The 25723-nt window shown below is 38.8% G+C and overlaps 2 non-coding genes across 2 annotated transcripts; both read left to right on the forward strand.

The window, feature by feature from the left end:
• The first annotated feature begins 20073 nt into the window (after positions 1-20073).
• On the forward strand, positions 20074-20269 carry LOC137811770 (U2 spliceosomal RNA). Its single transcript, XR_011081144.1, has one exon. It is a non-coding gene; the product is annotated as a U2 spliceosomal RNA (small nuclear RNA).
• Positions 20270-21372: 1103 nt separating this feature from the next.
• Positions 21373-21676, forward strand: LOC150023249 (signal recognition particle RNA). The gene has a single exon (XR_016518004.1).
• Positions 21677-25723: the final 4047 nt, after the last annotated feature.

Below are 25723 nucleotides of genomic sequence, written 5' to 3' on the forward strand. Positions count from 1 at the left end.
TCCAACTGTTTGCTTGTATGCTAGTGTACAACTATCCATTGTAATATTTATATTACCTGATAATGTTACGTGGATAACACACAGTTGTTGAAAACACTTGTAATATTCGTTTCATTGAGTTGGTTGAACAATTAATAAAATTTCTCCCATTCAGTTTCTTTAAGATGGTATCTAGAGCTTCTTTTTGACGATCTAGTTTCTTCAAATGTGATTGCCCATTGCACTTCTTCTTCTTATCCTCCTTTTTCTTAATCTCGCGATGCTGTGATTATCCTTATTGTTGTTATTTTTTCTCACTGTTATGAAATTGCGTTTCGTTTGGTTTTGTCAATTTGATGTATGATTTGTGATCGAGAAACATTAATTGTATTTGTGAGTTTGTTCTATGAATTGGAATTGGTTTGTTTTAATTTTGATGTTCGTGTCGTGTTGCAAGTTGTACTATTGTTTCATTTTGTTTAGCTGTTATATTAATGTATTTGTTACTATGGCTTCCACTTACTTTTCGCAATCCTTCCTTAGAAACCTGATAATACAAACTATGTCCACTAGAAACAACATGTTGAATCAGTAATTAAGTCACACAAGTTACAACGATTTGTTGTAAATGCAGTTGTTGCACGTTTTCTTATTGAAACTGATGGAACACTTAACAATATCAATTATGAATATGAATTTTGGGGGTTCAGGATCAAACGTTATTAGTTTGATTTTAGTCCATTCTTTCAAAATCCGTTCTCTCTCATGTACTTGGTGCAAATCATTCTTATAAAGTTTGGGAGAAAATTCATGAATACTTTGGACATCAAACTAAATCTCAGGCACGACAGTTGCGTAATGCAATGAGTATTTTTAAACTAGATTCTAAATCAATGAAAGACTATCTCCTCAAGAATAAAAGTTATGTTGATGAACTTGTTGTTGTAGGCGCACCTGTGCCTCATGAGGAACATGTTGATGTTATTCTTGAAGGAATTTTGTATGATTATGCACATGTTGTCTCAATCATTGAAAGTAAGAAACATATATCTTTAATCATTGAAGTTGAAGCTCTTCTTTATGGTCATGGGACACAAACTTTAGTATCACCATAATGAATTACAACCATGCCTCGTATGGACGTGGTCATGGAGGCTTCAGTAATGGAACTTTTTCTCATGATGGTGTTATTGGTTCTGGTAGAGGTCGTGGTGGTGGCAAGTTTGCCAATTTTCTGTGTCAAATCTACCTTAAGTTTGGTCATACAACCAAGTTTTTCATTTCCGGTCTAATGTTTCTTATCAACCTCATGAATCAACGAGTTTTATTGATTTGAGCACAAAATAATGTAATCCTTATTTGATGGGCTCATATAAGACATAAAATACATGAATAAATCCTAATAATAAGTATGGACATAACACTTAACCTAACACAATGCTGATAAAGTCCACCTCTCAAGGAAACACTAATACATTATGGATACCAGATTCTGTAGCAAGTTTCCATGTTATTGGTAAATCTTAGAACATAAAGCAACTTTAATGGTCCTGACTAGATTTTCATAGGCAATTGTGCAAGTTTGAGTATTTGTGGTGTTAGTGTCTCTTCGTTTGTCTCACCCACATGTCATTCTAAAACTAGACAATTTGTTACATGTTCCTTCTATCACCAAAAGTTTGTTAAGTGTTACTCAATTTGTCAAAGATAATTATATTTTTTTGAATTTCATTCTGAGAAGTGTCTTGTTAAATCTCAAGGAAAAAAAAGTTCTTCTTCAAGGTGTTGTTGGTGTTGATAACTTTATCCATTCAATAATCTCCAATTTTACCCTCACAGTTGCCATCATCTTCTAAGTGTTTCACTCATAAGTCTAGAATCCGTGTTTTGTGTGGCACAATAGTTTTGGTCATCCAAATAGTCATATTATACAAATTGTACTAAAACATTGTAAAATTTCTTTGTTCGATAAAGTTGATTCTTATTTTTGCTCATCTTATTATTGCATTGGTAAATAATATAAGTTGTTATCTCATGCCTCAAAATATGATTATTCTCCTTTAAAACTTGTGTTTACTGATATTTAGGGACCTACTCATTTTACCTCTTATACAAGATACAAATTTAAGTTTCCTTTGTTGATGCTTGTTCTAGATATACTAGGGTATTTCTAATAAAGTCAAAAAGTGATACATTGCTATTTTTCATAATTTTAAACACCTGGTTAAGTTACAACATGGTTTCAAAATTAAAAGCATCCAGTCTAGAGAATATGGACCTTTTACAAGTGTCTTAACTTATTGTGGTATAAATGATATACTTGTTTGTTCTCATACACATCATTAAAAATGTATTGTTGAGAGGAAACACAAACATATTATTGATTTGGGTCTTAACTTACTGCACAAAGCTTCTCTTCCATTACAATTTTGGGATTATGCCTTTACTATAAATGTGTATCTTATTAATAGACTTCCTACAACTTCTTTAAATTTTGATATTCCTTATTATGTTGTTTTTAATAAAGATCTAGACTTTGCTTTTCTCAAAATTTTTGGATGTGCTTGTGTTCCCTCCTTTAAAACCTTATCATTTTCATAAACTTGATTTTAAATTTGAGGAGTGTATTTTCATGGGTTACTCTTAAATACACTAATGCTATAAGTGTTTATCATCCAATCGAGGAGTTTACATTTCAAAGGACGCTTGATTTAATGAAAATGAATTTCTTTATTCTCGTTTTTTCGTAATACTCTCAATACTGTTAAGGATCTTAATGAGTATTCTAATTTAAATCTCATTCTTACACCACCTCTAGTGTCTAACATTACTTCCTTTTCTTATGTTCTTGTTAATTCCATGGAATAGTCCTTTTTGTATGAATTTATGTCTAATATTGCACCTTTTGTAACTACTGAACTTGTACATAATACAACACTTACTGTTAATACTCATCCTATGCAAATGGCTCCATTAATAAATATAAAGCACGGTTGGTGGCAAAAGGATTTCATTAAGTCCATGGTTTTGATTTTCATGAGACTTTTTCTTCAGTGGTGAAACCTATTACAATTGAAATTATTCTTACTCGTGTAGTCTCTTATGGATGGAAATTGTTTCATCTTGATGTTAATAATACCTTTTTAAATGGCTTTCTTGAAGAAACAATTTATGTGAAGGGGAGTTGAATAGATCCCAAACTCAATTCAGGTACCTAAAAAATTATTAAAACAAATACAATATTTAAAAGATAAAAGGCAAGGAGAGAGAAGTACACATAGAATTTATAATGGTTCACTCAAGACTTGGCCTACGTCCAGTCCTTTCAAGAAACCTGCATAAGAGCCTTTACTATCACAAGTATTCGACACCTCTTCAAGTACAAGTATTCTACACCTCTCCAGGTAACTAGTCTTAATCTTCCCTTGAGATCAAGACCTCTCAACGAGTGAGAAACACTCTTAAATCGAGGGCAACCGTGAAAGCGCACATGGTTATCTTCACACAGTGGAGGATTTACAATATATGACTCACTACCTAAGTATGGATTCTCTAAGTAGCAAATATGAAATATAATCACAATAATACTATTCACACTAAGAATATGACTGTGTTATATAAGCTTGGTATTGTGTGTTGTCTTCTTCATCTTCAAGGTCTTTATATAACTTTCAGATTATGACCATTAAAGTTGTATCCGTTAGACGCTAGAAATGGAACTCTTGCTTTAATTGAGTCTTTTATGTCTTAATCGTGTGAGGCAATTCAAATTATTTCAATCCATACCTAAAATATGAATGTTGTAACATTAAATATATTTATTCAAATATCTGATGTAATCTACCACATTTTTCTTTATCTTCAATGTGTTAGACGCTTGTTATGGAAGCTTTTGATTTGATAGAATTTGTGCGTATTCAATGCGTTTTCTTTGGCTATTTGTAATCATCATCTTTATTCTTTGCTGCGACAATCGTCTAGCATTCATTCTTTGCAACATCTAGCACATGTACCATCTGATACTTCTATTTATGATGACTAGGTCTTAGAGTGTTATATTGTCTATTTGTTCATAACATCTGCTCAACTCTCATGATCATCTGATATATGATTTCTAATGGTTTTGTACATGAACGAGTTAGTTATACACCACAACACATCTTATAGTATTTGTTATCATTAAAACTTATAGGCTCTCATATCATGAAATCGTCTAGTGAGTTAAGGAATCATCTAAGATTGACTGGATCATCTGGAGTCTTAACATGCTCAACCACCTAGTTTTGTAGAAAATGACAAGTCTTTTTTTTTGTAAGCTGAATAAAGCTATCTATGGGCTAAAACAAGCACCGGGACAATGTTTTGATCGATTATAAAGTACTCTTTGTCAACTTGGGTTTCTAAGCAGTGCTTGTGACTCTTTTTTTTTGTTTACAAAAAATAGTTGCAGGGTTTTATATTTTTTGTTCTATGTAGATGACGTTATAATAATTGGTAACTCGCCTATTCTTATTCAAGAGATTATAACTAAACTTCATGAAACTTTTTCCTTTAAACAACTTTTTTAGGTTGATTATTTTCTTAGTCTTGAAATTAAGTGTTTGCCTAATAAATATATTCTCATGATGCAAACCAAATATGTTTGTGACTTACTTAATAAAACACATATGGCTAAAGCTCATTCAGTTTCTTCTCCTATTGTTTCTAATTGCAAACTTTCCAAGCTTGGTGCTTAGATGTTCTTTTTATCCAACTTTGTATCGCTCAGTCGTGGGTGCTTTGGAGTAGTTATGCTAACTAGACCAGAAATAAGCTTTTCTATGAACGAAGTTTCTCTATTCATGGAAAAACCTCTTAATTTTCACTAGGTGGTGGTGAAATACATATTACGGTATCTTTAAGGAACTTTTTCTCATGGATTAGATTTTCAACCTGCATCTCTTGATCATCCGTTATCGTTAAAAGCTTTTTGTGATGCTGATTGAGCATAAAATGTTGATGATAGACATTTTACTCCAGGAACAACCATTTTTCTTGGTCCTAATTTAATATCTTGATAAGTCTCGTAAATAATAAGTTATTGCTGGCTCTAGTACTGAGGCATAACATAAAAGTTTGGCTCAAATATTTATTGAACTTTCATGGATTTCTGCTCTGCTCATAGAATTGCATATTCCCTACACTATTCCAATACTTTTATGTGACAATCAAAGTGTTGTAGCCATTGCTTAGAATTCAGTTTTTCATAATCGTACTAAACACATGGATGTTGATATTTTTGTGTGCGAGAGAAGGTTATGGGCAAACAAATTTGTATATATCATTATCCTTCTCTTGATTAATGGGCAGATGCTCCAACAAAGTCGCTATCTTTAACTTGATTTACCTTTCTTCGAAGCAAAGTCATTGTGAATAATTTTTCTCATTGAGTTTGAGGGGGGGATGTTAGTAAGAATTGTTAGAGTACACTTGTTCAGTTGTTAGCTTGTATGTTAATGTACATGTGTCTAGCTAAGAATTGTTAGTGTACAATTGTCTAGTTGTTTGCATGTATGTTAGTGTACAAGTATCCATTGTAATATCCATATTAGCTAACAATGCTAGGTGGGTAGTATACAACCATTGAACAGTACAAACACTATAAATGCTTGTAATATTAATTTCATTGAGTTGGTTAATTAATAAAATTTCTCTTATTCACTTTCTCTAAGAAGCCTTGACCCCAACTCAAATAAATTATTAAAATGATAACTATGATAAGCCTTGACCCTGACTCAGTCAAATTGTTTAAAAGTTGACAATGATCAACCTCAATCCTAGCTCAACTGAATTATTAAAATGATGATCATGATCACCTAACATTAAAAAGATGATCTTATGAAGCAATCTGACTTAATTAGGCGGTGATGGAGATGCATCCAGATAAAGTCAGCCACAACAACTTAGGCTCAGAGCTAAGACACAAAATAATATATTTGTTTACTTTGAAGCTTTGTATAAAGTTGTAAATAGTAAATTAGAGAATTTCATTTATTTGACCTTGTATTCTGGGTCACAAATAGAGTAGGAAGAAACCTTAAACCTAGGCAACTAGAGACACAAGGGAAAGCTTCTAAAAACCCTAACTTGCTAAGTAAGCTAGGGTTTGGAGAAGCTTGGGTGGTTAGGCTCAAACCCTAACCTTAACTTTCCATACACGTTGGGGTAGCAAGATAGGGTTTGGAAAAGCTTGGATGGCAAGATTTAAACCCTAACCCTAACTTGCCATGCAAACTAGGGATTGGGTAGCTTCATGCATACAACACCTTTCCCCTTCCATGGCTATAAATAAGGCCTCTCATTCTTGTAAATTCATACTTCCTTTTTGAGTAATGAAACTCTATAAAATGTAGATTCAATTACTCTATCTAGTCTCAACCTTGATCCTTGCTAACTTAGCTAGGGCACCGTGAAGATAAACCTCCACTTCTTCTAGCTTTTCTGAGAAATTCTTGCCATTTCCTTCACCTATCCAATAAAAATCCTTCCCCTGCCACTTCAATCTACTTCATTCAATCAAATTCAAGAATAAGAGCATGTAAGCCTCACTCACTTCCATCAGGCGGTATCTACAAAAACCGACCTTATAAGACATTATTTACAAAAATCGATCTTATTAGGTGGCATCTACAAAAGATGACTTTGTCAGATGGCATCTATAAAAATTGATATTATTAGGCAGTATCTAGAAAAATTGAACTTATTAGGAGGCCTCTACAAAAATCAACCTTATCATGTGGTACCTACAAAAAACTGACCTTATCCAACAGTATCTACCAAAAACCACCTTATCAAACGACATCTACAAAAATCGACCTTATCGGATGATATCTACCAAAAATTGACTTTATTAGGCGATATCTACAAAATCTGACCTTATGAGGTGGTATCTACTAAGACTGAACTTATCGGACAATGCCAACCTAGCTCTGGTGACATTTGCTTAATGTCTAGCCCCGTGTGATACAAGTAAGTTCATTTTTCCTTATTTTGGCAATTCTCGAGTCTTAGCCTATATGGTAATTTGAATATGGGAAACTAATAAAATATTAAAAGTAAACATGACCATAAATCGATAAGCAAGTTGTCATATTTAGTGATATAATATTTTCATAGATGACCATAAACTGATTAGGCACAAACTACGTTGTAATTTATTTCTAGATTTTCATTGGATAAACTCCTTCGCCTACTTAACTTGAGATAGATGGACTATGTACCATTAGTTAATTTGGTCTCCTATTAAAAGAGAATGTAACTTATCTAAAGTTAGTTATAGGATCTATTAATCATTAATATAAAGATTTAATAAAACTACCCAAATCTTAGTAAAAAATAAATGGGTATCAGTTGAGGAAGATACAAAAGATTAAATAATATTAGTTAATATTCAAGGGATAACAAACAACAAAACTAGGACTTATACAATACATTTCTCACTATGAATAAAGAGACTCAACTTGAATGCTCTTGTTTGAAACCATTTAAACTTTGAACCAAAATACTTTTTATTTAGTTTTTATAATTATAGGAATAAAAGGGAAATTATACTTTTTTTTATTTAACATTTTAAAACTCTTTTAGTAGGATTTGGTGAAAATAATAGTTAATTGAATAAAGGGTAACCATAGACACATAAAATTAGAGAAGAAAAGATATTGATGCACCAAAAGCCGATTAAGCAAGCCTCGTCCATCTTTTATAATACTCCTTAATGTATGGTTGCTTTTGAATTTTGAAGAATAAAATAATTCAACATAGAAAACAAGTAATTTACAACTAAACAATTACTCTAAAAATCATTAAACTAAATAATGGTTATTTTATAATAATTGTGATTGCATTAATTTGTACTCATAGGTGCGCATGCATTACATGTTAGTATGGTTTCATGTTATTTTTTTTTATGTAATAAGTGACTCTATTTATTCATATCAACTATTCATCTATTACAAGAAAATTATTAAATAAAAATAATTTAAAAATAATAATAATTAGTTACTATATTAATTAAATTAGATATTATTTTAAAGACTAATTTTTTTTAGTATTTAAAATATGTCTATTATTAATAAAATTTATAAATTAGTTTCTAAATTAATATCTAATTAGCTACTAAGATATTAATTATTAATTAATTTAGATTTTAAAATTGGTAACTAAAACCTTAACAACTAATTAGATACCAATTTAAAAACTAATTTATAAATTTTATTAATAATAAAACTACTTTAACCATCAATAAATTTTTTTTCTAAAATAATATCTAATTTAGTTAAAATAATAATTAATTATTTTATTTCTAGAATTAATTTCTATTTAGAGATTTCTTACAGAGATCTTATCTTTCTAATTGTTAATTAAATAAATTTTTAAACTTCTACAGTCTACACATAAGTAAAGAAAAAATATATATTATGCTCTATATTGTTTTTTTGTGCTTTAAATAAAGATCTATTCTTCTACTCCTTCCATTTTCTTCCATGGAAAAAAATAAGTCTAATGTTTGAATTGCTCATATTACAGTTTTTCTCTATTATAAACTTCAATTTGTTGAGGGGAGTACCTACACTCCCTGCTATAGAAGCTAGTATTTTATTAATGATTTTGTAGAGGCTGTCTCACATTATAAAATAGTTATGTTACAGAATTTAATTTACTGACAAAAGTAGTTACAGTTTCTCTTAATATAATTCAATTATGCATTGGTTTAATTGTATACATTTTTCATGAGGTTTATAATTTTCATAGACTTTCCTTAATTCTGAGTTTGTAATCAGTTCAATGAGCTAAGATTTTTATCACATGATTAAAAATAATCTTTGCTTTCATTCGATTTGATCCTGCCGGTTGACCAAAACGCAAGAATCTTGCCACGTCAAAGGTATCTCCCTCTGGATCGGTTTTGCATCACGCTAGCTTCCGTCCTTCACACCTCGATTCTCCTCAAGAACCTGAAAAAGACAGAGTGGCGCCACTGCGGCCGATCGCGCTCCGACGCTCAAGTCAGTGACAAAATCACCAAAACTCTAAGAGAGAAAAGCTAAAACTCAAGGAACCGTGCAAAATCTCTCTCAGCGTACTCAAGTGTTCTCAATGCGTAAAGAAGTGTTCTAAACGCGCGTAGCTCAGAATCTGTTAAGAGTTCCTTATGTACCTGTGCATTTTCTCTCTACTGATGGTTACACCTCTGGATACGTGGCTCGCATCCAGCTGTACACGTGTCACCATCTGGAACGTCTTCTGCTTGAGCGCCACTTCTACTCTTCAGGCTGTTCGACTAAGTTACTCAGATGAGGAGCAACTCGGTGCATAGCTGCCTTGGAGCGCGATCTCTTCTAATGGCGAGCACGGGGTGTCACCATGCACACCTTCTCTGTGGTCTCGCCTGCCGCTATCACGATCTGCATCACTTGCTCATCGTGCATGTTCTGGTAAACTGTTCCCTGGCCTCAACCTCTGGCTAGGGAATGATCATCTGATAACTTCATCCTTCGTACTCGTGCCCTTTGAAAGCTTTGAACAAGCTTTCCTGATCTTTCGGCGATGTCCCCCTCTCGGCGATCTCTGACCACTTGGTCGTATAAGCTCGCATACGGCGACTACGACACAAGCCTGGTGACCGCCGGTTTAGATATGCTAGAGATCGGAGCACGCCAACTTAACGATTGGCGACTACACAGACTTCCCGATGTCCTTCCCTTCTGTCAGCTAGGTGTTCCGTTCAACACGCCTATATTTTCGCTTACTGCCACGTCATCACTCCCGACTACCGGGTCGGTACACAAGCCCCCCAGTCTTAAGCGAAGACTTGTCCAGCGAAAAGACTAAGAGGTCACATCACCGTCGATCTACGTGGCGCTGACACGGAATTCCGAACGTCCGTACCCTCTGCTTTCCTGACGCTCGACCAAACCCCTTTTTCTAATCGCTCGACACGTGGCTTCATCAACGGTCATCTTCAGCTGTCGTTTGCGCTTCCGAAAATGTTCGGAAAACCCTTAAACCCCTTGCACTTCCACTGTTCCATCATCTTTCTACACTCTCAAACGTTCTAAGTTTTTCTCTGCGAACCCACGAAGCTTCTCAACTCTCTCAATCTCCAACTCTCTTCCACGCTCATCCGATCACAAAAAGGTACCCCTTTTACTTCTTCTGTTGATATTTGCTGCATTTTAACTGATTCGCATCATCCATTATCTGTCTGAAGCATACGTTGTGGGCTGTTTTTTCCTTTTCTCCTTCTCTCGTAGCTTAGGGCTTTGTTCTTTGTCACGTTCATCCCAGCGAACTCTTGTTCGTTCGCTCTGTCTTCTTCGTTCTCAATCGAGTCGTTTTGTTGGCTTTGTTTCATCCCTTTCATTTTCCTTTGCAGTTCCTGCGATGGCTCACACAAAATCCACCGTGAACCCTCCTTCTTCGTCGCGAAACCCTCCACCCCAAGCGCGTAGGGTTGCTCCTGGGGCAAATCCTCCACCAGCGCGCAATTCACCACGAGCCTCTGATGCTCCTTCTAACCAGGCTGAGAGGCCTGCTTCTTCTCACGCCAATCCCGCTCAGGCAACTCCACCGATCGCTGGAGGAGCCTCCCTGCCTCCAAAAGATTACAAGGAACTCTACCCTTGGGCCACCCCACTCTTGTTAAAAGAGACTTCTTCAATAAACACGGAGTTGGGCATGCTCCGACTAAGGAAAGGAGACCAGTCCGACCTCTCCTTCCACAAGGAACATGATAGCAAGGTGGCCGTGCTGCCCTGCTTCCCGGATGAGCCGATCTGTGCGGACGACAAAGGGAACAACGGCGAGTTGTTCTGCTTCCTCTACGCCACCTTTTTTAAGAAAGTGAAGCTCAGACTTCCCTTTACTCGCTTCGAGAGAGAGCTGCTAACCGAGCTCGATATCGCCCACGCCCAGCTTCATCCCAACAGCTGGGCGTTTGTAAGGGCGTTCCAAATCATCTGCGCACACCTGGGGCTGCCGGCTTCAGTAGATGTCTTTCTTTTCCTTTTCGAGGCTAAGAATCCCGGAGACCGCCTCTGGATTAGCTTAAACGGGATTGCTGGGAGGTCAATCCTCTCAATCTTCCAGCAATCTTACAAAGACTGGAAAGGAAAGTTCATCAAGGTGCGCCCAAACGAGCAAGACCCCTCACTGCTCGACGGTTTCCCCTTGTACTGGGTACACAAGGGGAACAAAGACTCCAAAGAATGCTTCAGGAGGCCAAGGAGTCCCGACAACATGGGCGAGCTAGACAAAGATCTCTACCTTTTCTGGAAGAGCGTAGCAGCTGCCAACATCACCTTCCCTACCGCCTCAATCATCTCCTTCGAGTTCTCCGAGGGCCAACTTGAAGCTCACATAGGTTAGCCCCTACCCCAGCACCAAGACTCTTGTTTTGTGCTGGAAGTAACTTAGCGTTTCTACCATTCCATTCTTTGGCGTTCTGCTTGTTCTGTATTGGTCTTGATTTTGAATCCATGTGCCACTTGCTTGCGTTATTCCTATGTGCATATACTTGTATATCTTGCTTCTGCTTTTGTGCTTACTCATCTATTTTCTACCCTGTGCAGACTTCATGTTGGAAAAAGGAAAACTAGCTGAACTGAGGGCGATCGCCCGATCTCACAAGCTAGCGACGGGCTCCCAAACCGTACCCAACTCGGTAGTGGAGATCGCCGTTGCTTAGGGCAGAACTCCTCCCCAAGGTCCAACTCCTTCGGAGGCACTAGCCGCCCCTCAAAGAAAAAAGCTTGTCTTGAGGAAGCCAAAGAGGAAAACTCCTCAAGTAGTACAAGAAGAAGAAGAAGATGACGAGGTGACTGAGGATGGCTTTGTCACCAAAAGAACAAGGGTGGCTCCCTCTTCACCACCTGCACTCCCAACTCCAACACCGCCCTCACCTCCAGCTCCAACACAACCAGTCCAAGCAACTCCCTTGGCCGTCGCACCCCCCGTGGTTGAAAGCAACGACCCAAACTTCATTTAGAATCCTCCAAGCGCCTCCACGCCATTTGTATCTGCTGGAGAGGGTCCTCCTTCAACCACCTCTATCGCTGGGGCTGCACCAGGAGGAGATGAAGGTGACCATAACTCGCCAATTTTGATAACTGAGTCTCCGACTTCACCACCACGCTAGGAAACCCCTCTCGCCCTTCAAACTCAAGAGGGTGGTGGTGAAAGTCAGCACCAAGCTCCTCTAGCACCTCCACCAGCAACAACTTCAAACTTCCCCCCCTCCATCGAAGAGATCTGGGGACCCTTCACAGCCAAACTGAAGATGATGGCAGAGGATCTCCCCTCAATTATAACGAAGGCTGTGAAGAACTCGAACAAGAAGCTCCAAGATGAGAATGCGGCGCTCAAGGAGTCAAACCGCCTGATAAGGATGGAGGCGGAGAAGCTTTCTTGCATTCTGATGATGGCGGAAATTGACCATTCAAGGCTGGAGGACGCCATGGATGCTAAACTAAGAGGCGCGCGCAAGGAGGCCTCTGATCTGCGCCAAAAACTGCACCTCCAGGCTCAAGAGAAAATCGAGCTGGAGAGTAAGCTTGTACCTTACAGGCTCAAGGTGGCCAACTTGGAGGCTGCAATGAAAGCAGATGCGGCCAAGGTGGAAAACCTTGAAAAGAGGTCGGCAGATCGGGAGGTCCTCTTTGGGAAGGTCGAGAAGGAGAGGGACGACACCAAAGCTGAGCTCGCCAAAACTCAAGAGGAAAACATAAAGATTGCTGCAGAGCTGGCCCAGGTTCGGGAGGAAAACAAAAAGGCTGCTGAAGAGCTTGCTCGGGCTCGTGAAGAAACTGAAGGGCTGAAGAAGCAAACCGACGAGCTGAAGAAACAAGCTCAAGAGCTCGAGCAAAGCTCTGCCCAAGTCCTTTCCGTCGGGTTCGACGCCGCTTTGGAGCAAGTCTCGTGCCAATATCCCGAGCTCGATCTCTCCATGGTGTCAATCTGCAACGAAGTGGTGGATGGGAAGATCGTGCCCTATGAAGATTAATTGCCTCCCTCCATCATTTTGTTTTTTGAAACTTGGTGCTCATTTCTGTTTGTAAGAACTTTTATATGTAATTCTTCTTCGTATGTACTTGAACTGACATTGCTTTATATAACTCCTTCTGCTTAAGATGTTGTTTTCTAATGTCGTGCCTCAAACGCCTCTTACTCGCTATGTGATTAACCAACATAACCGGTAGAACTCGCTTAAACAAATTAACTTAGCAATTCCTCGGGTTTAACCGTTCACTCACTGCTTTGAACTCGAGCAAACTGTTAATCTTATAACAATTTATCAAACTGTTAAATTGAAGTAAAATTTGAGCAACTATTAACTCTCAAATGATGACATTTAATACAACTTACATACTTAAGGCAACAAACCTCAACATAATCCACTTACTTGGCAGCAGGTTTTAACTTAAACTGGTATCACAATATAGTTTACCTGATCTGCCCGGCAAGGTTAGCCTTTACTCCTGTCATCGCTTGGAATTCTTCTGATCGCCATAGAGTTCTGGCGATGTAAGCTTTCTTTGCCTTCGTAACTTGGCTATTGTTCCCTCATCTGGGGGGTAGAGGCGCCTTTCGGATCCTTCTCTACCTCCCTGAGTTTCAGAACAATAAGCTGGACAGCGAGGTGTTCTCTTTGAACTTACCTTAGCTATCTTTTAAACTTCTTTCACCCTTCACGCCATACCTGAACTCGTTCAAGACGAGAAGGATTTTATCTGTCTTCACACCGCCTACAAGCGTGGAAGTTTTCTCCGGTCTTACTAAGTCAATATTGATGTTTTGCTTAAATGGGGAGAGGCGTTTTCCTTCCCTTCCCGCCGTTTAAGGTCACGAACACCTCTGACCTTTAAGTTCATCTTGCCTGAACTCACTCTGAGGTGAGGAGGACTTTTTCTCGCCTGAACTCGCTCAACGACGAGAAGGACTTTATCTTGCCTGAACTCGCTCAACGGCGAGAAGGACTTTTTCTGGCCTGCGGCGAGAAGGACTTTTTCTTGCCTGAACTCGCTCAACGGCGAGAAGGTCTTTTTCTTGCCTGAACTCGCTCAACGGCGAGAAGGTCTTTTTCTGGTGCCTCAACTTGCCCAGGGTGTACATCTCCTCCCCCCTGGATGCACTGAGGACCTTTTCTCTTTCTCGCCTGCATTTGCTCGAGGGCGAGGAGGTCTTTTACTCTTTCTCGCCTGCACTCGCTCGAGGGCGAGGAGGTCTTTTACTCTTTCTCGCCTCCAAACGCACAAGAGCGCTGAGGTCTTTAATCATCGTTGGTGCCTCCGATCGCCGAAAGACGATGAGGACTTTAAAACTTTAACTGATGCCGCCAATCGCCGAAAAACGATGGGGACTTTAAAACTTTAACTGATGCCGCCAATCGCCGAAAAGCGATGGGGATTTTAAAACTTTTACTTAGAAAGCATGCAGCATAACTTTAAACTTGCCTTGAATCACATACGAGTGATAAGGTCTTTTTTTCTAAAACTTTCGACACAACAAGCATGCAATCTTATAAGCTTTAAACTCTTTGAAAACTCTTCTTTATTGGGTGACCTCATTAAAAACCTTCCTTAGGGAAAAAAGAGTGCCCCCTTCAAACGGTTTTAACAGAAAGCTTGCAAATCTCTTCATGTTCGTTTTTACTTACAAAGATTTAACTGTAATATAATTTGAGGTGTGTGGCGTTCCAGGTGCGAGGAATCGCCCCTCCTTCCAACGTCTCTAAGCGGTAGGCGCCGTTCCCGAGCGCCTCGGTTATTCTGAATGGTCCTGTCCACTTAGGCGATAACTTGTGTTTCTATCTCGTACTGGTGGGCCTTCCTCATCACCAGGTCGCCCTCTCTAAACTGCCTTGGCATCACCTTCGAGTTATACCTTCGCTCAATCCTCCTTTTCACTGCCTCAGCCTTTACCCTTGCCTCCTCCCTGACCTCATCCAGCAAATCCAGATTCAACCTTCTTTCTTCGTTCGAGTCTTCCGCCACAAAATTCTGGAATCTCGGCGAGCTCTCCTGTATTTCCACTGGAATCATTGCATCACATCCATAGACCAAGCTGAACGGGGTCTCGTGGGTTCCTGACTGCTCGGTGGTGTGGTACGCCCAAACTATGCGGGGTACCTCTTCAGCCCACGATCCCTTGGCTTTCTCTAGCCTTCTCTTCAAGCCTCTTAGCAACACCCGATTGGCGGACTCTACTTGGCCATTTGTCTGAGGGTGCTCGACGGATGCAAACACCTGCTGTATTCTCACTTCTTCGCACAACTTTTTCAGTAGGTGACTTGCAAACTGAGTCCCATTGTCTGACACCAGGCACTTAGGCACACCAAACCGGCACACGATGTTCTTCCATAGAAAACTCTTGATCTTGTGTGCGGTGATCTGGGCTACTGGTTCTGCTTCGATCCACTTGGTGAAGTATTCAATCGCCACCACCAAGTACTTCATCTGCCTGATCGCCAATGGGAAAGGTCCCAGAATGTCAATTCCCCACGTATGAAACGGCCAAGGGCTGTAAATTGACTTTAACTCCTCTGGAGGCGCCTTGTGCCAATCGGCGTGCTGCTGACATTGCTTGCAACACTGTGCATACTTCTTGCAGTCCTCCCTCATTGTTGGCCAGTAATAACCTGCACGGAGAGTTCTTGCAGCCAGAGCTCGACCCTCGACGTGACTTCCACATATCCCTTCATGGAGCTCGGCCATGATTCTAGTGCATTTTTCTCCGTGCACACATTCTAGGAGTGGGTGTGTAATCCAAACCTATACAGCTCGCCATCTATCATGGTGAACTTGCTGGAGTTCTTCTTTATCTTCCTAGCCTCCGTCGGATTCAGCGAGAGAAGGCCATCTGCCAGGCAGCGCTGGTACTGGGTTATCCATGTGTCTGGCTCATGCGTAGCGCAGACCTGCGTCATGTTCACCCTCTCCCCCCGACATGCTCTTATTCTCGGCGATCTCAAGGTCTCCTGAGTCAAGGACCTGTGACTCCTCGCCGCTTTCTCCGTCGACTTGCTTATCTGAAGAACCAGGTGGTCTGCCACAAATGCTCTAGGCGTCTTCAGAGTTTCTTGGATCACTGTCCTTTGCCTACCCCCCTTGCCCGAACTGGCGAGCTTGGCTAGCAAGTCTGCTCGGGCATTTTGCTCTCTGGGCACATGCACCACTTCAAATGAGACAAAGGAACTCTTCAACTCCTGCACATACTCCAAGTAAGCCGCCATTTGTGGATCCTTGGCCTGGAACTCGCCTGTTACTTGTCCCGTGACTAATAACGAGTCACTCTTAGCCATCAACACCCTAGCCCCCATCTCCTTGGCCAGCAAGATTCCGGCGATCAACACTTCATACTCTGCTTGATTGTTGCTGGCTTTGAAGGCAAACCTCAGGGATTGTTCTATCAGCATGTTGTTGGGCCCTTCTAGAATGACTCCAGCACCGCTACCCTGCTGGTTTGACGATCCGTCCACCGAGAGTACCCAACGAAAATCATCTCCTTCAACTCGTGCTGCTTCTGACGAGAGCTCGACCACAAAATCAGCGAAAATCTGCCCTTTGATCGGTCCTCGGGGCTCATATTTGATGTCGAACTCTGACAGCTCCACCGCCCACTTCACCATTCTCCCAGCTACATCAGGCTTCTTCAGGACTTTCTGGATGGGCAAGTCGGTCATCACCAACACTGTAAAACTGTGAAAATAGTGGCGCAACCTCCTCGTCGAAAATACTACAGCTAGTGCAGCTTTCTCCAAGGCCTGATACCTCACCTCCGGGCCTTGCAATACCTTGCTGACGAAATAAATAGGCTTCTGAGCCTGGTCTTGATCTTGGGCGAGCACCGCACTCACCGCCCTCTCAGTCACAGCAAAATACAACCTGAGAGGGGTTCCTACTAAGGGTCTGCACAAAACCGGCGGGCTCGCCAAGTACTCTTTAAGCTTCACGAAGGCTTCTTCACACTCCTTCGACCAGACAAACTTGTTGTTTCGCCTTAAACATTGAAGTACGGATGGCCTTTCTCTCCGCTAGCTGATACGAAACGAGACAGGGCGGCCATCCGACCTGTAAGTTGCTGCACCTCCTTCATGGTAGCCGGGCTCCTCATCGCCAATATGGCAACACACTTATCAGGATTTGCCTCTATTCCTCTTTCAGTCAAAAGGAAACCCAAGAATTTCCCTGCCTCCACGCCGAAAATGCACTTCTCGGGGTTCAGCTTTAATCTGAACTTGGCGATTGTGGTGAACAACTCCTCCAGATCCGAGACGTTCTTGCTCTTTTCTGGCGAGGTCACGACCATATCATCTACGTACGCTTGCACATTCCTTCCCAGCATTGGTGCAAGTACCTTATCCATCAATCTTTGGTACGTGGCCCCCGCATTCTTCAGCCCAAAGGGCATCACCTTGTAACAGTAGCACGACCTCTCGATCATGAAGGCAATTTTCTCTTCATCCATAGGATGCATCTTTATCTGGTTATACCCCGAGAAGGCGTCCAGAAAACTCAGCAACTTGCACCCTGCTGCACTGTCGACCAGGGCATCTATGCTTGGCAAAGGATATGAATCCTTTGGACAAGCCTTGTTCAGGTCAGTGAAGTCGACGCACATGCGCCACTTCCCGTTACTTTTCTTCACCAGCACGACATTAGCCAACCACTCAGGGTACTGAACCTCCCTGATATGGCCTACGGCGAGGAGCTTCTGCGTTTCATCCCTAATCGCCTGTCTCCTCTCCTCATTGAACTTCCTTCTTCTCTGCCGCATCCGGGCCCGCTTGGCTCGACATTAACCGGGGTCCAATCGGCTCAACATTGACCCGGGCCCGCTCCACTCGACATCGGCTTGAGCCCGGATGACTCGACATCGGCTCGAGCCCGGATGACTCGACATCTCATAATTTCTAAATGTTTATTAATTGTCTCACAAATGAATTAATTTCATTGTTATTTATATTAATCTTAATAAGTGCATTACTTTGATGTCTTCACTTATGAATAGCGTCTACTACTTTCTTTAATATCAACTAATAACATTTGTAATTAAACTTTATTTTAAAGTTTTGACTTTAATTAATAGTTTTAACTTTCTCGTTTCTAAAAAATAGGTTTTACATATATCTTTATTTAATTTTAGGAGAATTTTTTTTTTTGAAAAGTTAATTTAATTTAAAAAATAACTAAAAAATAGTTTTTACATATATTTTTATTCAATTAAAAGTTAATTTAATTAAAAGTTATTGTTTGAAGACAATTATCGTAGAGTGATCTTTCATTCACGAAATCTACATTTGAATCCATGTTTTGAAGACTATTCTTTTCTTAAAGGTTTTATAATGTTTCTTTAATAAATTATGACGACGACTCTGGTGTCTTTTTCGTAAATTTATATTATTCAATTATTATCTTGGTTGCTACATAAGAAAAAGTCATTTAAACATAACGAGAGATTCCAACATATCATACACATATCAAGTAAGTTGTATCTCCAACATCACGTATAGGTAAACTTTCACGGTTAAAATGGCAGATGAAGGCAAGATGTCTCATATTATGGAGAATGTGAAGACTCAAGGGATGGTGTCAAGAACAGTCCATCACCTTTTATGATTTGAATGCAAGTGACAATCCTGGGAATGTGATCTGGCAATGCAATTGCATGACGAAAACTGCAACTAATGGATGTGAACAGTGAAGGTCTCACTACGTGCATGACGAAAGTGGGGTTTCCTCGATGAACCCATAAGATACCAAAAGAGGACAAAAAATTGGTGTACAGTTCAATCCATGTTTGTTTCTTAGATATTAAACACCATTGAACCAAAGTAGTGCTCCACCGTCATGTATGCAGAGAATGTGAAGGACCTTTGGTAGGACAACAAGGAGCGTTTTTCTATGGTGAATGGGTCACACAAATATTTGATACATTGTGATACCTTTGGAAACTAGAGCTACACACAAAACATCAATAAAACAATCAGCACAAACATTGAACAGAAATTAAACAAATTATATATCTTAACACGGTTTGACAACTTCAACAATAAAACTACTATTTGTGGCTAAACTTAGTTACAAGACCACAGAAAACAGAATCAAAAGGGAGTTTGAGTCATAGTTTCTTAGTTAGTTATATCTTTTGTTTTCATAAGTTATGTATGATTTTAGGGTTTAGAGTTCATTCAAAATGTCTTTCTCAGTTGCATAATTCTGCATGCATATCTATATATACCTTGAATAGCAAAATACAAACTATTTTCATACTATTGTTTAAAATTAAATATTCATATTGATTAGTCTTGTGGTTCACCAGCTATTTATTTCATGGTATAATTATCCAGAGAATGTGATTTTGTACTGTGTACATCAGTAAACCAGTTGGTTATCATTACTAACTTGATTGTTGAACTGTATAGCTTGTCATGATGCTAATCATTGGTACATAACTATTATCCTTCTTTTCTGCCCAAAGATTTTAGGATACAAATTAAGCTTCTTCCTGATTAAATATATCATCAATGATGGTAAAGTAGATGGTTAGAGAAAATTAATATATGTCTTAGTGGTTAGTTGGTTTTGGTTGTTTTTCAGGTAGAACTACTGGTTGACTTATTTTTGTGCTGAAGATGTTTTGTGAGCTGAAGGAGGCCTTTACTGTAAATGAAAACAATTTTTTTTAAAAAATCACAGCCCAGGTCAGATCTATGCGAGTTATAAAGTATCGTATATAGAGTCAATCATATCTGCCACTAGTGTGGCCTCCTTGCCACCCTAGATTTTGTGTCTATCAATATATGCAAAAGAAAACTGCACCAAGATCCTGCAATGCCCCAAACTCTTTCTCCAAACACGCATAATTGTTCATATTTTTTAGCCCTCTTATAAAATCTGCATATATTTATCAGTTGTGCACAGGGACTAATATAAAATCTTAATATAAACTGAAAAGAAGCCCTGCACACGATCATCTCCCAGGTCCCACATTAGCCATGACTCTGACAAGCAACTGCAACTCATACAATAAAATCTCAGCACTTATACTGTTTAAAGCATACCTTTCTCGGCCTTTTGGCTAAGATCAAGTGTAGTATCTGTTCTTATCAGTTTAATATCTGATATGTGGATCATTGATTCACACGATATTAAATTTATTTTTTGAGGGAGAGTGTCCATTACAATAGCTTGCTATTGGGACTCTTAGGCATTGCTCTTGTCTTGCACTTCTGCAAGAGCCTGGTGCATCCCACTCCAAATAAGTTTAGAATGTTTACATATTGGTTTTTTCGTCCTACATATAGTAAATTGATTAATATATGTAAATGGGTTGGATGACGTGATCTATTTAATTTAATTTATTATTTATTGTTAATAAAAAAATATACTCATTTAAATGTTTTCAATGTATTTATTACTATACTCATTTCTTTATACCTACAATGTATTTATTATTATTCTCACAGGCTTTTTTTCAGGTACCTATAATTTCTGTCAAGGATGTTAGATTGCCGAAGTGAGTTACAAGTGGAGACATTATGATGATGGAACACCCCTGTGGCTGCAATACTTATATTAAACTCAATAATCAATGGGTGTAATAATAAAGAAGCGTATAAGTGTTTGGTACATGAGTACATGAGCTTCCTCTGAGGGAGAGCAACCATATGACGGAGGAGCTTCTCTGAGGCTAATAGCAGTGGTGACTGGAGTTTTATCCCAGCTCATTCATTTTTCTGTCTCCACCAACAATCTTACTTTGATTCCAAAACATCTTTCCACAATCCGATTTTCTTTTTTTTTCAACCTCCTCTTCCATCTTCCTAATAAGACTAAATTAAATGTTTGAATCTAATAACATGGTATGCAAAATGGTCTCTCAAGAGATGATTTTACAGGTTCATGGAGAATTCCATGACAGCAAGAAAACTTAAAGAGAAAAAAGGGAGCGAAGGGAAAATGGAAAGAAAAGAAAAAAACAGATTACATGTATTATTCTCCTAAAGGCAAAGGCAGGCAAGGGTGTGGATAGACGGCTTGCTATAAAACAAGAGGTCTACACTGTTTATCAACTAAACAATCTAGTAAGAATAAACGACTTGATGTTTAGATATTTTAAACAAAAAATAGACTAGACGGTCTAACCAATATCATCTACACAAATACTAGATGCTTTAGCAAAAGAGTGACTACATAAGACTATACTAGACAATCTAACATAATAATGCCTATATATAAAAGCAACACCCAAAACAAAGTGAGTGGCTACACTACAAAGTTTAAGATAATTACATCCCACATCCCAAAGAAAATGAAACACAAAGTCTTTATAACTTCACTGACAAGGAATCAGATTGCTGAGCTGGGTTACTCCAGCTTGTGGCCCAAGTGGGAGCATTACTGTGATGGAACAACATTGAGGCTTGCTGGGTTGGACTGTGTTTGCAATTTGTTGGCCTGCTCACTCCAAGTTGAGAGTTGAGTCTGGGGACTTTAGTGAAGGCTAAGGTCTCTTGGCTCTTAGAGTGGAGGGCACAGCGTGAGGCTGGTTTCACAGAGCAGCGACCACCTCCCATTCCCAACAGTGGAAGGATCACAGGCTGCTGCATCCATGGTTCACAATGGCCTAGTGAGTCTATTCTGCTTGGACCATCACTTTTTTTTCTAAACATCTTTTTTACAATGAAGTCATCTTGAAATTTTTGCTCCTTCTAACAAACTAATCTTTTGCAGAAGTAAAACGTCTTCAAATTAACTTCAATCTAATTTCAAAATTATAATCTCGATGTGAACTTCCATCATCTTATTGTTTTTAATCTCGAAAGCTTTATGAAACCCGTCAATTTCTCCAGAGACACAATTCAGTGTTTCTAGTCCACTTAAGAATGTCATAATTATCAGGATAAATGTAAGTAAACTAAAAGTGCTCTTTGAAACATTCAAGTAGAACCCATTTACTTTAGTTAGATCTATCCTGATAACTAAGAAATCTTTCATTTGACCTATAAAGTATGAAGTACTAACTTACATCTAAACTTTCTATTATTTCAAAGTGCATCTGCATACTTGGAGGCATATCAGCAAAATAATACCTTGAGAAAACTTTTATTTTTCCCAAACTCTTAGGGACTTCAGATTCAAGCAGATGCAGCATTTTGTCCTTTTCATTCCTTATCCAGTCACGCCGCTTATCACTCCATTTAAGATGGGAACAGGTCATAGTTCTTGAAGGCAGTTAGATAAGAGCGACACAGTTGATGTAGATGCGGGGAAACCCATTGGATCATATGACCTTGGCTCTCCATATTGATTCATTGACAGTATGAAGTCCTTGTAGACAGCAAAATGTCCATTACAAACAGAAGCCTCAATAACCCAAGCGTTGATCAAAGAACCAAATTTTGACACAACAATTTCGGATAGTTTCTGTAAATTTGATAGCCTCTCAATCACTGGGTTACCTGTCCCTTCACCACAGAAAAATATAGCATTGGCTACAGGTACCTGTGACAAATCAGAATGCTTATTCAAAGACATTTTTTATCATCTATAGATCTTCGACAGTTAATATATTCTTAGACAACTTCTTCATGAAGGACACAAAAGTCTAAAATGAAAAATAAAATTTGTAATGTTAGTGTATCACATACGACTGAGAGTCTCACGGCCATGTAAGCTAAGCATCCGTTACATTGCGTGATTCCCAGTTATACACGGTTAAATACTTTAATAACAGATTAAATAAGGATTATAAATAATATTGTATATAATGTCACAACATTAACCATGAAAATCGTATTAATACATGTCCATAAACATAAAGAGTCAACACATCTCTATAAACAAATTGACCAACAAGGTACGCATTTTTTAATATAGACCTTCTCGACCCAAACAAGAACAATTGCCGCCCACCGTGGAGCTGAGAAAGACAAAGAACTTTATGGTAAGTACAAGAAACATGACAAACAACTTAGGAACCAATGTAAATGACCCCATGACCATCCTGCTAAGCCTTTAAAGGGAGGTGGCAAACATGAAACAATGAAATGAATAGGAGGTTTAGATCCTCAAGCAGTAGAACAAGGAGATTAGGAGGAAGCTCGCTGCAGGCGACACCTCAAAATGAAACTTATCACAACCCAAAGACCCCAGGTGGATTTTTTTTCGTTTGGTGATGAACAGAACGAAAGAAGACTGGGGTTAATCAAAGCTCGGGACATCAACTCTAACATCTGAAACGGTCGGAGGTTCACGCCACCAGTAGCTCACATTCCCTCGTCTGCCCAATGATATCATCCCCTGATGTTGTAGGAGTCGCACAACTCTCCTTTGTGCTCTTGGGAGTGGGACTAATAAGGGGTTGAATTAGCTCAGCACAAAGTTGTTGTGATAGAAACTCTTGTCGCATTCAATCTTTCTCCTTTCTCATCTGTAGCCGCATCCGAGCTGTCTCATTTCTCATATGCTCCATTAATTCTTCATGTATCTTAGTCTTCATTTGAGTTCCGCTCTCTTTGGGGGAGGAGGATGACTCTCGTTGTGAAACGCCAAAATATAGTTTAATTCCAACCCCTTGTCCAGCTGCACGAACACGACCACAATGCTCAGGTCGTCTAATTGCTTCAACCAGGATATCATAACGACCTTCAGAACCAAAATTACTTTGGGATTCCAAGGAATCCTGCAAGAGAACAAAATCAAATCAGTTTTTAATATAATTAACGATTTAAAATAAATGAAAAAAACTAAAAATAACTTACAATTTTTTCGATGATAACCACGGATTGCTCAGAACTTGGTGCACCTGACTTTTTAATTCGAGCCCTCTTCCATTTTACATAGCGAAAATGTGGTGATGGAGGAGAAGTGACCCCTGTTTCCACATTCTCAGACGACATCCCCTGTCTAGATTGCTCCTTTTCCACCATCAGTGATTGCTCAAGTTTTCGATACCCCGAACGAGTGCGTAGTAACATTCTTCAAAGCTATCTCTTGAGCTTTCTTCCGACGATCCTGTCATAATTGAAATAAACAAAGTGAATTAAATAAGATAAACTTATTAATGTTATATAAATAAAAATAGTTAAGTTACTTCACTTACCATCCAAGCCTCATTTTCACGACTTTCTTTAAAAAGACGTCATGTCTCTTCATCAATATGTTTGTACTTTAAACATGGATTTTCGTCTTTAAGGTCGTCAAAAACATATCTTGAAGTCAGTCTTGACTTAAAGTGACGAAATTTAAGTTCGATATTGGATATAATCTTTGATCGAAGCGGTTCCACATAAGGAATTTCAATGTTTGCCTGAAAAATAACATCACCAAATTAAAATTAATTAATGAATATTAAAAAGCATTATATGGTAACAATAATAATGTAAAGCTTACCAGAACATCCTCCCAGATCATGTTCCGATCGACCTCTGACACCTCATCCCATGAATTAATCAAAATGGAGAGTCTCTCATGAGAAAAAACTCCAAGATAACTCATAAACTCATCTGCTTTTGGACCAAAAGCCACTCAAGTGTTGACGTCAATGTCAACACGTGTCTTCTCATCAGCAACACGTTTCAATGTGAGACGCTTCAATCTTGTAGGTCCTCTACTGTCTCTTCCAGATCGAGGTTTGATTGGAGTCTGATCGTCATCCATATCTCTATTAAAAAAATTAGGTAACAAACATTAATTAATCTGCATCGAATTAAAATAATATAAAAATAATACATAAAATTCTAAATGCGTATTTATGGGTTACATGTGGGTTGAATGAACGGGGGTTGCATGTACATCATCAAGTACATCGTTATCTTTATTAATTATCATTGGTGTGAATGAACGGGGGTCACCGTTTTCAATATCATCCATGGTCTCCGCTTGTTTTTTCCCGTGTAAAACGACATATGAATGTTCTGACGTAGGATCTTTCACGTAGAAAACCTGATATGCTTGTTTAACCATTATAAATGGCTCATCTCAATACCCAATCTTTTAAAAGTCCACTAGTGTGAATCCTGATTCATCAATTTTAACCCCACTTTTATTGTCAACCCAATTACACTTGAAAACTGGAACGAAAAACTTAGTGTAGTCAACCTCCCATATCTCTTTTATAAACCCATAGTATGCCATTGATCCATGTACTGGATTTGTATCTTTCGAAGTCAAAAACTGCATTGACTCGGGTTCAAGAGTAACACCAAAATTTTGAACTGTACTCTTTTCATCCACAGACTTCGTGTAAACTATACAATTATTCACTTCATACGCTTTACATGAAATGACATCAAACTTCAATCCAGTAGCCAACAAGGTCAAAGTCTTTGATGCCGTTGAATCCTTTAACACCTCGTCTTTAAAACAAGGCATGAAAATTCTATTATGTTCCATCAAGACCCATTTCTCTGTTTGTCTTGGGTTATTTGCCTTCACAATGACTTTATAAGCTTCTATGTAAGGTATAACTTCATCTGTGTTATTCAATATATACAAATGTGCTTGCAAGACTTCTGATCAAAATTTGCTTACAATATTCACATCACGTAAACATTTACTTGTAGAACGCTTGTGGTGCCATGAATTAGCTGGAAGACCTATTGGATTTTCTTTTGACATGTACTCTGAACAAAATTCAATACTTTCTTCAGCTATGTACCTTTCAATCATTGAAACTTCTGGACGATAATGATTTTCACATAACC

This window comes from Phaseolus vulgaris, chromosome 11 (assembly GCF_051622355.1).
Source record: "Phaseolus vulgaris cultivar YP4 chromosome 11, ASM5162235v1, whole genome shotgun sequence".
NCBI classification, from domain to species: Eukaryota; Viridiplantae; Streptophyta; class Magnoliopsida; order Fabales; family Fabaceae; genus Phaseolus; species Phaseolus vulgaris.